Consider the following 11,844-nt stretch of genomic DNA (forward strand, 5'->3'; position numbering starts at 1 on the left):
GTAAACCGAAAGAAGCGTGATGTGTGCGCGTTCCTCGCATCCTCAGCAGCCGTTGTTAATTAAATTTTCCGGCAGCTGAAGGCTCACGCTGCCTGGCGTCGCTCCTGCAGCCAAGCTGTCGGCAGTGGCAAGTGAGGTGGAGGTTGGCTCGTGCAAGCGTCAGGGAAATTGCAGCAGCCACATCGTCAACAGAAGCCATCGCGGAATGCCGCCGCATGCAGCCACCTGCCCTGGCGGCGCCTAAAGCGTCAGTGTGCCTGGAGAGTCATCCTTCTTTTTGCACGCATTCCCCCACCACGCGTGCGCTCGCGGCCCCGCTTGCCACGCGCCCCACAAAATTTCTTACTGTTGTGCTCCTGTTCGCCGCGGTGCGGGCTGATCGGCGGCTTGAACCCGACCAAGCGTCCATATGACACCGTGTTGTGGCTGCAGCGGTTATCAGAGGGTGAGTTTCCGTTTATGAGTATACACGCCAATCGATGTTACAGGCGAGAGAGCTTTGCCTGAGCTTAGGCATAGCCTGCCGCACTGCGGGCTGCCAGTTCATATGCTGATGCGCAAAAGCCCGGATGATGCCTGTAGCTTGTGGCGGACGTTGTCGTGAGGGTTACGCATGCTGCCTACACGGCGTTGAGGAGTTTGGAATGATACAAATGGCTGATATGCACGCAAAATGAGTGCGAAACTTTTGCAGAAATACATTCCCACCGTTGGAAAAGGAGCAAGTCTCAGATGGCGGGTGGTCCACTTTCAAGAGTAAATCATACACCACTAAATGAAAACGGGAAAAATATCGAGAGGATGCAAGGCAAGGAGTTCTCCCGTTTAAGTACGTGCGCTTTATCTAGACTGCATTGTTTTTCGTCGGCTAATTCCTCGTCTTCATCTTCGTTCATGGTCACCAGGAAAACTTGCATTATTCATTCTCCTCCATGCAAGGCCACGTGGGTGATGTTTACGCAATACGCTGCGATGTGTGTTGAGTACGCCTATAAATGCATGGTAAATGTTTTATGCGGCCCTAGTGAGCTTGTGCCTGGAATTTTATCCAGTCGAGCTCATCTAAAGGACGGAAGTGTTTCTGCAATTTGCGAACGTATAATTTGTTCTACAAATATCATCCCTGCAAGCTCTAGTGCAAATAATTTCAATTAACATCTTCTCTACTGCAAAGCATCGTATAATATTGTGTCAGTATCGTGTTCGTTAGGGCTCGAAACAGAATAAAAGCGTTAATGACGGTCACAATCTCTCACCACGTTCCCGCTACACTCTATTCTGCGCATAAACCTCAGTACTCTTTTGACCTGTCCGCCGTCCATTCCTCTACCGTGTCGGTTCGCCCTTATCATGGCTCCTACTGCCCCGATCACTATGTCCACGTGTCCAGCTTTAATCCTGCTGTCTCGTCAGTATTCAGTTCCCACAATATCCCCCGATATTCCCGACGTGGCAAACCTGCATTGGAAGAATTTCATTCGTATTGTAGCGACAGCTACATTACGGTACCATTTCGAGCCTTCAGGGTGGCGGCGCCGTGTTGGAGGCGGCGCAGCCACACGGTGGCAGCGCCGCCACGCAGTCGCGTGGTTGGCCACGTGGTGCGGAGCAACTGCCGGTGGCGCGGCGCCGTGGCTGATAACGTGGATCGTCACGTGGTTGGTCACCTGACCAGCCACGTGGTGCGGAGCTGCTGCTGCTGCCCGCGGCGCAGCGCGCCGGCGAAACCGAGCTGCGACAGCTGTGCGCATTCTCCGTTTTAAGTGGGTCGAAGATGAAGAAGGAACGCCCAGCGAAAAAGGAGCGGCGAAAGACTGACTTCGCAATTCAACTGAGCAAGTTCCACTCGGCCAGCTGTAGCTATCGCGTCACTCCTGCTTTAACCAAAGCTAAACCACCGCCATTTTTTTTAATATTTGAACTCCAACCGTTGGCACCAATATGACAAGACTTTTCAGATTTTTTTTGTTGTTTTCTTAAAGCATGCGGAATCATGTCGATGCGGAACTGCAGTGGCAGCACACAATCCTCTTGCGAGAATGAACTCGCTTAAGAATCGAGGAAAGTAGAAAGAGCCCCCCGAAGACATATCAAGCAAAAGTAACGTAACTCGTGGCGACCGCAGAGAGAAGAGTAGAAGGCAGCCACAATGACCTCAGCCGAGACGTCGTTATTGGCAGGCTTCCAGGAAATCCCGGGGGTGTTGCTGTCACACTATGCACTGTGGTAATGGCTCGGTCAATGTCGCTTCGCGAGTACCCGAAATCATTAGCAGCTTGCAATAGTGGTATAGGCTTTACTGCGAAGAGGCATATTGGCTTTCTTGGCTACCACTGCCCTGCAGATCTGGGCCGGAACTTCCGTTTCGGACGTGAATAAGCTCGGGCGTTGCACTGCAGTGATAATCTTGAAAGTGCAAGGGTTGACGAGCTGCACTGTTCATCCCTCAATTCATTATATAGTGAAGAAAAACCAAGCAAGGTCGGTTCTTCAATCAATGAAGTTTGCTTTTTTATGCTGTCTTTCCCATGTACTAAGTAGACATGGTTTCGTGATTATTTTAGATCGAAAGTGGCGGTTTCAATGCAGCATTTTGATACGCATATTCTTAGGAGGAGCTGGTCTTTTAGTTTATTCTCGACATTTGCATTTGGTGTACGTGCAGCAAAAGTGAAATTTAGTAGCTCGTCACTGTGCACTTCGCGTTGTAAATATATGGTAGTTAAACATTATCAGATTATGCAATTAACGTGCGTGGATATCATTCTAACAATGAACCAATCAATCTTTATTATGAACATTAATACAGAAGCTCTTAAATATACGATTAGTAGAAGGTTCGAAGGCGAAAGCTGGGGAAGGGACTTTCCATTGAAAAAACCCCACTAAATTCGGTTAAATATTTGCGCACAAGCGTCAAGAAAAACTTGTCATGTTCTGACACCCTAAAATATGAGAACGCAGTGAAAAGAGCAAAAGCAAAAATTTAAAAGAGAATGCAGGAAGAGCTTCTATTAACTGGTAGATAACAGACATTATACAAGTTGTTTTAAGACGGAGGAAGCATTCGAGCAAATAATATTCGATAAAGGCTGTTTAACAAGGCTTTGCTTGAAGCGTGAACGTATGCTTTTCATTATTTATATTAACTGGAGGAAGAAGTAGGTGGTTTTGGGTTGAGAATCGTGTGATATGTGCGTACGTAATTACTCCTGAAGGAATATACCTATATTCAGTTCATGGTGAAATACACCATAGAAGTGCAAAGCAACGAAACACTGGTAGAGCGTATAAACTTGGAGAATGAGTTGTGCAAAAAGCACTGACAAGGGTGCAATGATATGTAAAAATGTGGCCGTATGTAAAGCTTGTTTCTGAATGCGGACTTTTGGCCACAGGTGTGAAATATACAAGCTACGCTGATGTGATATGCTGCCCTGCAAATACCTGGGTATATATTAGTTATAAAGTAAAAGAAGTTTGAGTTTGTCAACCAAGTACCGAGCGCGGACAAAAAGTTTATTACCGAATAGATAGTTATGAGAAATAAAAAAACTTGCTCCGAAAACTTAACGTACTGGTACAGTTGTATGCCTGACAACCAGGTACTCTTTTAAGGGTAATTTCCTGGCATCTTGTAAGAGGAAGAATAGTGTGTGGAATCTCTCTTTTTGGAAATCTGCAGATTATGAAGTGACTCTTAGTTTTATTCTTGCATTACGTTTACGCCCTTGACCGTCGATCAAGCGAACGAAAGCCATTTACTACTTGAGTAGTTAAGGAATAAATTTTTTTTCTCAAGCGAGTAATGCGTAATCTCTAACTGATATGCCATTACAAGTTTGGTGCCAAGGAAACGTCATTATTATAAGTTAAAATATTAGGGACCAAACATGAAGCCTTTCGACGCATCAGTACGAGTTCTTTTACCGTAGGAATAGTTACAGCCGATGGAAAGAGTTTGGGAGCAGTTCGTAAAATGGTTTTATTTTAAAGCTGTGCGCCGATGACAGTTCTCTAAATCAGCCAAAGAGTTTGCAACGTATGATGCCGAAAGCTTTTTAAAGTCGTCCAAAACAACCTGAACTGGATTCCCTTTTGCCATACTTATCCTAACTTTAGTGGCAGAATTCGTAATAACAATTTGAGGTAAAAACCCGCATCCAAAGCAATTATTGTTTGTTGAGAAGACGTTATATTTCTCAAAGTTAATTATCCGTGTTTAGAAAAAATTTTCTTATATTTTCCTCGAAATATATAAGCAGGATTCGACGGAGTTAGTGCCGCCTTTTTATATCCAGAAATAACTTTTGCCCGAGTCGCAGCGGGGGGAAATGCACAAAGCAAGTAATTTGAACTGGAGTTTGTTGTTTGTAACTTACCTTGAACGCATTTATTGGACAAACGAGTCAGTCTTTCTGAACATTGAAACCAGCGAACCCGATCCTGTCAGGTTTTTTTACTCCTGTTTACTATACTTTTGTGCTTTTTCAATTATCACTAAACGGCATAATTGTAGATGTTTACGCGCAACATAGCTCTTCCATGCGCATCAGACGTAAAAGTAGAAACGATTATATCAAAACATCAGTTCGTTACAGTGGACCATTACGCATTTTAATGGTCACGAAGAAAAGGTATTGCAATAAAAAGAATTTTCTTTTTGCCTTGATGAGCAGAATCTCATTTAGGCAGCTGTAAGGAGAGTTGGCACTGATTGTTGAGAGCTCAAACCGCGATAGACGCAGGACAGCACTCTGCTTTGCCTCCTCCTCATTGTCCGAAATGTTTTTGCCTGTCAACCAACAAAAAGGCGTTGTCTTCTGCGCTTTACTGTTGATTAAGAATATAATAATTGGTTTTTTGGTGGAAAGGAAATGCGCAGTATCTGTCTCATATATCGTTGGACACCTGAACCGCGCCGTAAGGGAAGGGATAAAGGAGGGAGTGAAAGAAGAGAGGAACAAATTGGTCCGTAGTGGAGGGCTCCGGAATAATTTCGACCACCTGGGGATCTTTTACGTGCACTGACATCGCACAGCACACGGCCGCGGCGGGTAATGCCGGTGTGGAAATAGCGGTAAAGAGAGAGGAGGGCTTCGTTTACGTCTGGCACGAAGCCGCGGCTTTGTGGGTGAAGAGACTCCCGGTTCGTACTCGCAATGCTTGGTGACTGAAAATTGTGAGAAAAGAAAGGAAATCGATTAAAGCAGAGATTTTAATAGTTTTTCGGATACCGCTGGTGCGTTACGCGACAGAGAAAGGACAGTGTTGACTATTTCCTAAGCAACTGCCATTTTTCTCCAAGCAGGACCAAATACCGCGCTGTCCAGAAGGAATCGAGGCGGTGCCATTGTATTCGCATCTCCTAAACCATGCTGACGTTCATTTCCTCCGTGGCTGTCTCCATTGTGGCTGACACGCACATTGGTAAGCTCCGCCTCTTCCTCTCTTTTTACCTCGTCTCTCTCACTACGTATTTATTTGTGTCTCTTTCGACTTCATTACCACGTGACCTTTTACGTTCCGTGTTCCGTCTTAACGTGGCTAGAGACAATACAATATTATGCAGCAAAAAACATATTTCTTCTTGCTATGTCGCTTACATTCTTATCTTTGCTTTGTTATTGTAGCATCTGTCCTTTCTGTTGATTCAGGAATAGAAACGTCTTTCTTTCTTGATGACTGCCATTGCTTTGGAGTAGAAATTGAAGAAAAGACAGAAACAAGCTATGTGTGACTACCACGAGTAGAAAAAGTATCGAAAAGCCTGCTTACACCTCAAAGCCTCCAAGTGTCTCTGAAATCATATTCCAGTTTCAAAAAGGCAGAAGCATCTAATTGTCTGTTTTTTTATTATTGATACTGTCAGCCCTATTTAATTAAGGTCCATTAAAGGACTGGAAACAGAATAGAAAACCAGCAATGCTGACAAATATTATGCGACCAAGCGCGCAATGCATATAAGTTAACTGATTACAACTAACAGCAGAAGTCTGCACAGTGCATGTCATAAGTTGTCGTGCAGGAAAAGCAGTGTTAAAATCAAGCGCACATGGTGAAACGAATAAAGAATAACACTACAACCGCAAAAAATACAAAAATGCGCAACACATAAAAAAAACTCTACGAGTTTTCAAAGCGAATTTTTTATGCTAAATATTTCGAGGCCCATGAAGATTCAGAAAATTTAAAAACTTGATTGGATATTAGATATGACGGCCTTCAATTTCAGATAAACCTGGCATCCGCAACAACAAGAATAAAATAGCTGAGTACTCAAATTTAGTTATTAAATCTGCTTTACAATTTTGTTGCATTACGTACAGTCTTTGTCAAAAACATACAGGCCAAGTGGTTTGCTTCCAAGCCGTTTAACGGGACCGTTAAGCGCAGTTTACAATCCTAAGATTGGGAGGGTTGGGACCCGCCTTCGTGAGATTAGGGTCTCTGAGTGCGCAAGAGGTGCCGCGCTGCTGTGCTCTTAACTAGACCGATTGGACTATATAATTTTGACAAAGACTGCGCGTTATATCCGCATTGCTGAACGATCCGCATGCACAGACCGCACCGAGTATACAGTTCAGAATATACAGATCTTTAAAGATTAAATAAGATCACTTCGTTGTAGTTTGTGCGGGGAATATTTCATCCAGTGCAGCGATTTTGTCCTGATACTTCGCGTTTAACATTGCGGACTTCATAAGCTGGGCGAACCTGCCTTTGGTTTTATGCAGCTAATGTGGCGAAATTGCGTGCTTAGTTCGCAAAAGCTGTTTCAACCGGCACATTAGTGCCTTGTTCGATGACATTCCAATTATTTTTTCGGCAACAGAGCCTCCCTGAGCTTCTTCATGAGTCTGATAGAGAGCGAAACGCGCTTGCCAGTATGTTCCCTGCTGATGCTCAACATGCAGGCCGGCTGCGCAGCCATACCAAAAAAAAAGAAGGCTTCCTATGTCTCAGTCTTTACGGTAAAAATGTAGAGCTGTGACCTTCGTAAACTTCCCAAACTACAGAATTTCAACGCACAAAAGTTGCGCTGAATCAGAATGTTGCACTTCTGTTAAAATCATGAGTTATGACAAAGAACTAGTGCGTTAATGATTTTCGTAATTGTTCTCTGGACTAAATTTTATAGGGCACTGAATTCTGTCAACTGAAACAAATTTCCAGCGTATACAATCGGCTTTTCGCAGGAAGATTTGATCGAAGTAAGTTTAAGAGCGAAATTCTTTTTTTGATATCTGGTCAAGTAGTAGATATCTTCCGAATACTGCTGCAGGGGAATGCGTTTATGCAAAAAAGGCGTATATAAATGTATATGCCATATCATGGCATCATGTGGCACATAATGCGGAGAATGTTCAGCTATATTATTGGAAACACTGCTTGAGCCCTTCAGAGGACTGGCTCTGCCCGCTTATAAGTGCTCTCTGCTTTCAAATGTAACCCCTTATTCTTTGACTCCCGCTTGCATAACGCAGTGCTATTGTTGTTCATTGGCAGCACAAAGTCGCATTCCCAAAAATGAATAAAACGCAAGTGGACAAGTCACCGAATATTAGTCGCTACAGAGAAAATATTACTGTAGGCGAAATAACGGCACAAAATTAAAAAAGGATAAATAAGCGGGTATATACGAAGCAAGCTGAACACACACCCACGAATGCGGAGTGATGCGCGTCGTCAAATGCTAGTCAAAAATGCCGGTGCTTCCTGCTGTTAAGGAAACGAATGCTTGCCCATGTTCTCGACAGGGTTTCCGTTTACGAGGCTTGTTTGAATGCATGCTTTACCAGAGACCTTCTCGCTGCGGGGAAAGGATTTTCCCTGCGGGCATTTCCTGCGTGCCAACGGAAGAGCTGAGGGGCTACTGCAATGATGAATTATTCAAAAGCTTGCCTCCAGACGCGTCGTTGAAGTGAAATACTTCAACACGCAAAACAGAGGGGGGGGGGGCAGAAACGAAAAGTCGTGTTCAATGAGCCGCGGGAAGTATAGCGACACACAAAATTTTCTGCGAAAGCTCAGTACGAAACGAATGGCAGCGAATGCTGGGGCGGCAGAAGTTATTTTATAGGCTCGTTTGTCGGAGCTCGTCCGGTTTAAAAGCAATCCTGGCAACCTTTGTTCTCGATTTCGCTCATCTTAATCTTAATTTCTTTCCGGACATGACGGCGTGACAGTTGCAGTGAGGAGTGTAAGAGACTGAATATCGCAAAAGCTTTATGACGAGTATGGTCCGTCTGTCTGAACCTCGCCACGTTTAAAGCGCTTTTTGCCCCGTAGGCTTCACTCATTACTGTGTGATCCCCAAGTGCGACAGTGGGAGGCAACACCTGACAAATAGTTTGTGGAAAAGCTCGCTGAAGGAACAAGCGCACATACTACGTGGGGCCAGGAAAGCTACCGTTTAACGAGAGCAAGAGAGATATAGGAAACGAGGGCGGATAACTGGTATTAGGCATCGCTTTAGCAACAAAGCAGCTTCTTCTCTAACAAATGTTATCTTTATGAATAAAGAAATATATTTTCCAGTAATTGACAGATATAAATAGTAATTTTCTCCTTGAGGAAAGCATGCACTGCCTTAAAACTAACAAGCTGTGTGGTCCCTAGCTCGATAATTCAACGTCATCATCATCATCAGCCTGACTACACCCGCTGCAGGGAAAACGCCTCTCGCATGCCTCTGCAATTAACCCTGTCTTTTGCCGGCTGCGCCCACCATATACCTGCAAACTTCTTTATCTCTTCTGCCCAGGTAACTTTCTGCCGCCTCTGCTGCTCTTGCGTTCTCTTGGAATCCATTCCGTTACCCTTAAGGACCAGCGGTTATCTTGCCTTCGTAAGCCCCTTCCGAGCCCATTTCTTCCTCTTGATTTCGACTAGGATGTCAATAACACGCGTTTGTTCTCTCACCCACTTTGCCTGTTTCCAGTCTCTTAAGCTAGCCCCATAATTACACGCAAGTAAATCCGCTTTAGTTGCATGAAGACAGTCCAGTATGAGCAAGGCCTAACCCGCGGAACGAGCCAATTTCCCACAGAATAAGGAAGACAGTTAACAAGTACAGAGTTGAAGTGGCTTTTCAGCTCGCAATAAGCTCATTTGATTGTACAAGAAGGTCAACGAGAATGAAAACCACAAAAAGAAACCTGATTGCAACAGCACACACTAAATTACCTACGTAGAGGGTGACGAAAACGTCATTTAAAGCATTCTGCTTAACTGTCAAAGACGCTACGTAGGTAAAACGGGTAGGTGCCTGAACAAGAGGCTTAGAGAACACGAAAGATCATGCGAAGAAGTTGCAAAATCCCGGAATCTGGCACCTCATTGCGCACACTGTAAATGCACCCCGATGCTAAAAAACACCAAGGTAATAGGTCGGGCTAGAAACAGGCGGGAACACGAAATTATCTAAGCTTTTGCTATGCATGTTGCTCCAGATAAGCAATGAGTCAGCTCGCCTTCGGTGATGTTAGGGTGATTTGAATTAAACTACCTCAAGAATAGTAATCTTCGGCTGTTGTAAGCGCACGTGTTCATTGTTATTTTTTCTTTTCTTTTCTCTTTTTCTCCTTTTTATTCGTTTCTTTTTTTCTTCCTTACTTTCCTTTCTTATTTTCTTCGTTTCTTCTTTTTCTTTTTCCTTCATATCACGCTTGTCAGTGCCGTGCGCTCTTCTCTCTTCTGTGTATGATACGACGTTAATATATGTATAGTCATGTTTCTTCAGAGAATAAACAGTTGTTAGAAAGCGCTTCGTCATGTGCGTTCGTCCTTTTTCGAATTTTGATAGCGCTCACCAATACCTTCAAGGAAGTAAGTGTTTGGAAGTTTTTTCTTTCTTATTGAAGAATTTTTATTTCAAAAACCGTGAGAGATACGTCAGTGCGCTGAGCGCATGTGAACTTCACAGCAAGATGGACGTTACTTTATTCTGGACCCAGCACTTGTATGTTGTGCACATCAAGAAGTTTCCCTTTTCCTTTCAAGTTCAGCTGCCGCTCTGGCTCAGTGGTTATGGTGCTGGACTGCCACCCCGAAAGACGTGGGTTCGATCCCGACCAGGGCGTTCGCAATTCCATCGAGGCGAAATGCTAGAAGATGCACACTATAAAACCGAAGATGGTCGAAGTTACCCAGAGCCCTTCGCTTTGGCGTCTTTCATAGACTGAATCGCTTTGGGATGTTAAGCTCCAAAGCAACCAAACCACTTTAAGTGCGCCCAAGAGTCCAAGCGGGAACACAGAAACTTCGCAGTGCGTTCACTTGCTCTGAAACTCTTGGACAAGGCGGCAGATTGTAGCGCCGCTTACATTTTTGTTTGCAGTGTTATGTGCATAAAGCCACTTCGCGGGAGCTCCAACAATGCGTCAGATACCTGCCCAGATCGCAGTGGAGACGACCTCTGCAGAACTGATATTTTGCTGATTTCACCCGCATAACACTAACTCGAATGGCATATTTGTTTTTCATTTGTTATTTTCTTTCGCCCCAAATATTGATCTTCAATGTCGGTTTGATGTTTCAAGGACAACCGACTAAGATATACGCATCCTTCACTGTTGGCCGTGGTTGAAGTGCTTCGTTCAAGCTGGCTTCACGGCACGAAGCCTAGTTCTGAAGAAGAGCCGGCTTGAGTGCCGGTCGTATAGTTGCGAAACACTCGGCGCTCGATGAAGACATGACGCCAGTATCCTCCGGCGAGTACACTTCGAGTCTTTCGAGCAGCCTGTTGCCGAGTGTGTAGATTTATTTTCCTCTAGATCTTTTATTATTACTCTATCGCCAGATTACACCACTGGGGCCCGTCCATCCTTTACGTATTCTTAGCGAACAAAAAGATCCCTAATAACGGTTTTTATCTACTCCTGTTAAATTTATGAAATATTATTTACTTAGCTTTGCATGCTTCCAATGTGTGGAATTGTTCAAATTTTAACTGCCACAATGGTTGAGAAGCGAGGGATATTTGTTTTTATTTCTCCATCACTGAGCAGCAATTTTTGAAAATGTATCAATTTCATTGGCAGTTGAGAACTCTGTGGTTGAACAAGATGAATGATACCTTAATTCAATTCTTTTTTTTATTTACAAATACTGCTCTCTCGGAAGGAAGACATAGCAGGAGTGGGTACATACATTAGTAAAAACAAATAACATGGGTAGCATGGAAATAGATAACATAGAAGTATTAAAAACAGATCAACAGTCAAATTGTTAGGGAGCTGAACAACAAACTCTTCAATTGGCAATGCATGAATTGAGCCCTCCAATCGATTCCAAATTTCAACAGTTAGCGGGAAAAAAGAAAATTTAAAGCAGTCTATATGTGGTTTGAAAGGAACAATGTTTAATAGGTGGTTCCGTCGGGTTGCACGTGCGCTTGAGGACACAAAAGAGAAGGGTGCCTGAATGCGAGATGACGTGTGAACGATCTTGTGCAGCATTATGACGCGTTCTCGTGTGCGCCTATGTTCTAACGTTTGCAAAGATAAAGTGTGCACATGTGAGGAAGGTGAAAAGTTGCGATCGGAGTCAAATTCAATGCAGCTTTTTACTGGAGACGGCAAGACTTGAGGACTTCAATTGAAGCTGCAAAAGTTATTCATTATTGTCAAAAGCCGGAACAGGCACGGGCAAGCGTGGCATAACATCGAAAAAAAAAAACGGTGAGGAACTCGACCAAATCAAATAATTCGAAACGGGATTTGTAGGTGAATCCTAACCATAGTAGCCTCCAGTGAAGAAAGGCATGCTTTCCTTCGATTGTCGCAATGCACGTGACAAGGGGCGTCTGTTAAGCTTTGCGTCCCCGTTACTTCTCTGATG

General features: G+C 44.0%; 1 long non-coding RNA gene across 1 annotated transcript in view; it reads left to right on the forward strand.

Annotated features, from left to right (window-relative positions):
• Positions 1–215: 215 nt before the first annotated feature.
• Positions 216–11,844, forward strand: part of LOC144108630 (uncharacterized) — a 111,021-nt gene continuing 99,392 nt past the window's right edge. The window contains exons 1-2 of the long non-coding RNA XR_013309493.1: positions 216–445; positions 5,312–5,430. This is a non-coding gene — a long non-coding RNA (uncharacterized LOC144108630). The remainder of the gene's footprint in view (positions 446–5,311; positions 5,431–11,844) is intronic.

The sequence above is a fragment of the Amblyomma americanum genome, chromosome 10, assembly GCF_052857255.1.
Source record: "Amblyomma americanum isolate KBUSLIRL-KWMA chromosome 10, ASM5285725v1, whole genome shotgun sequence".
NCBI classification, from domain to species: Eukaryota; Metazoa; Arthropoda; class Arachnida; order Ixodida; family Ixodidae; genus Amblyomma; species Amblyomma americanum.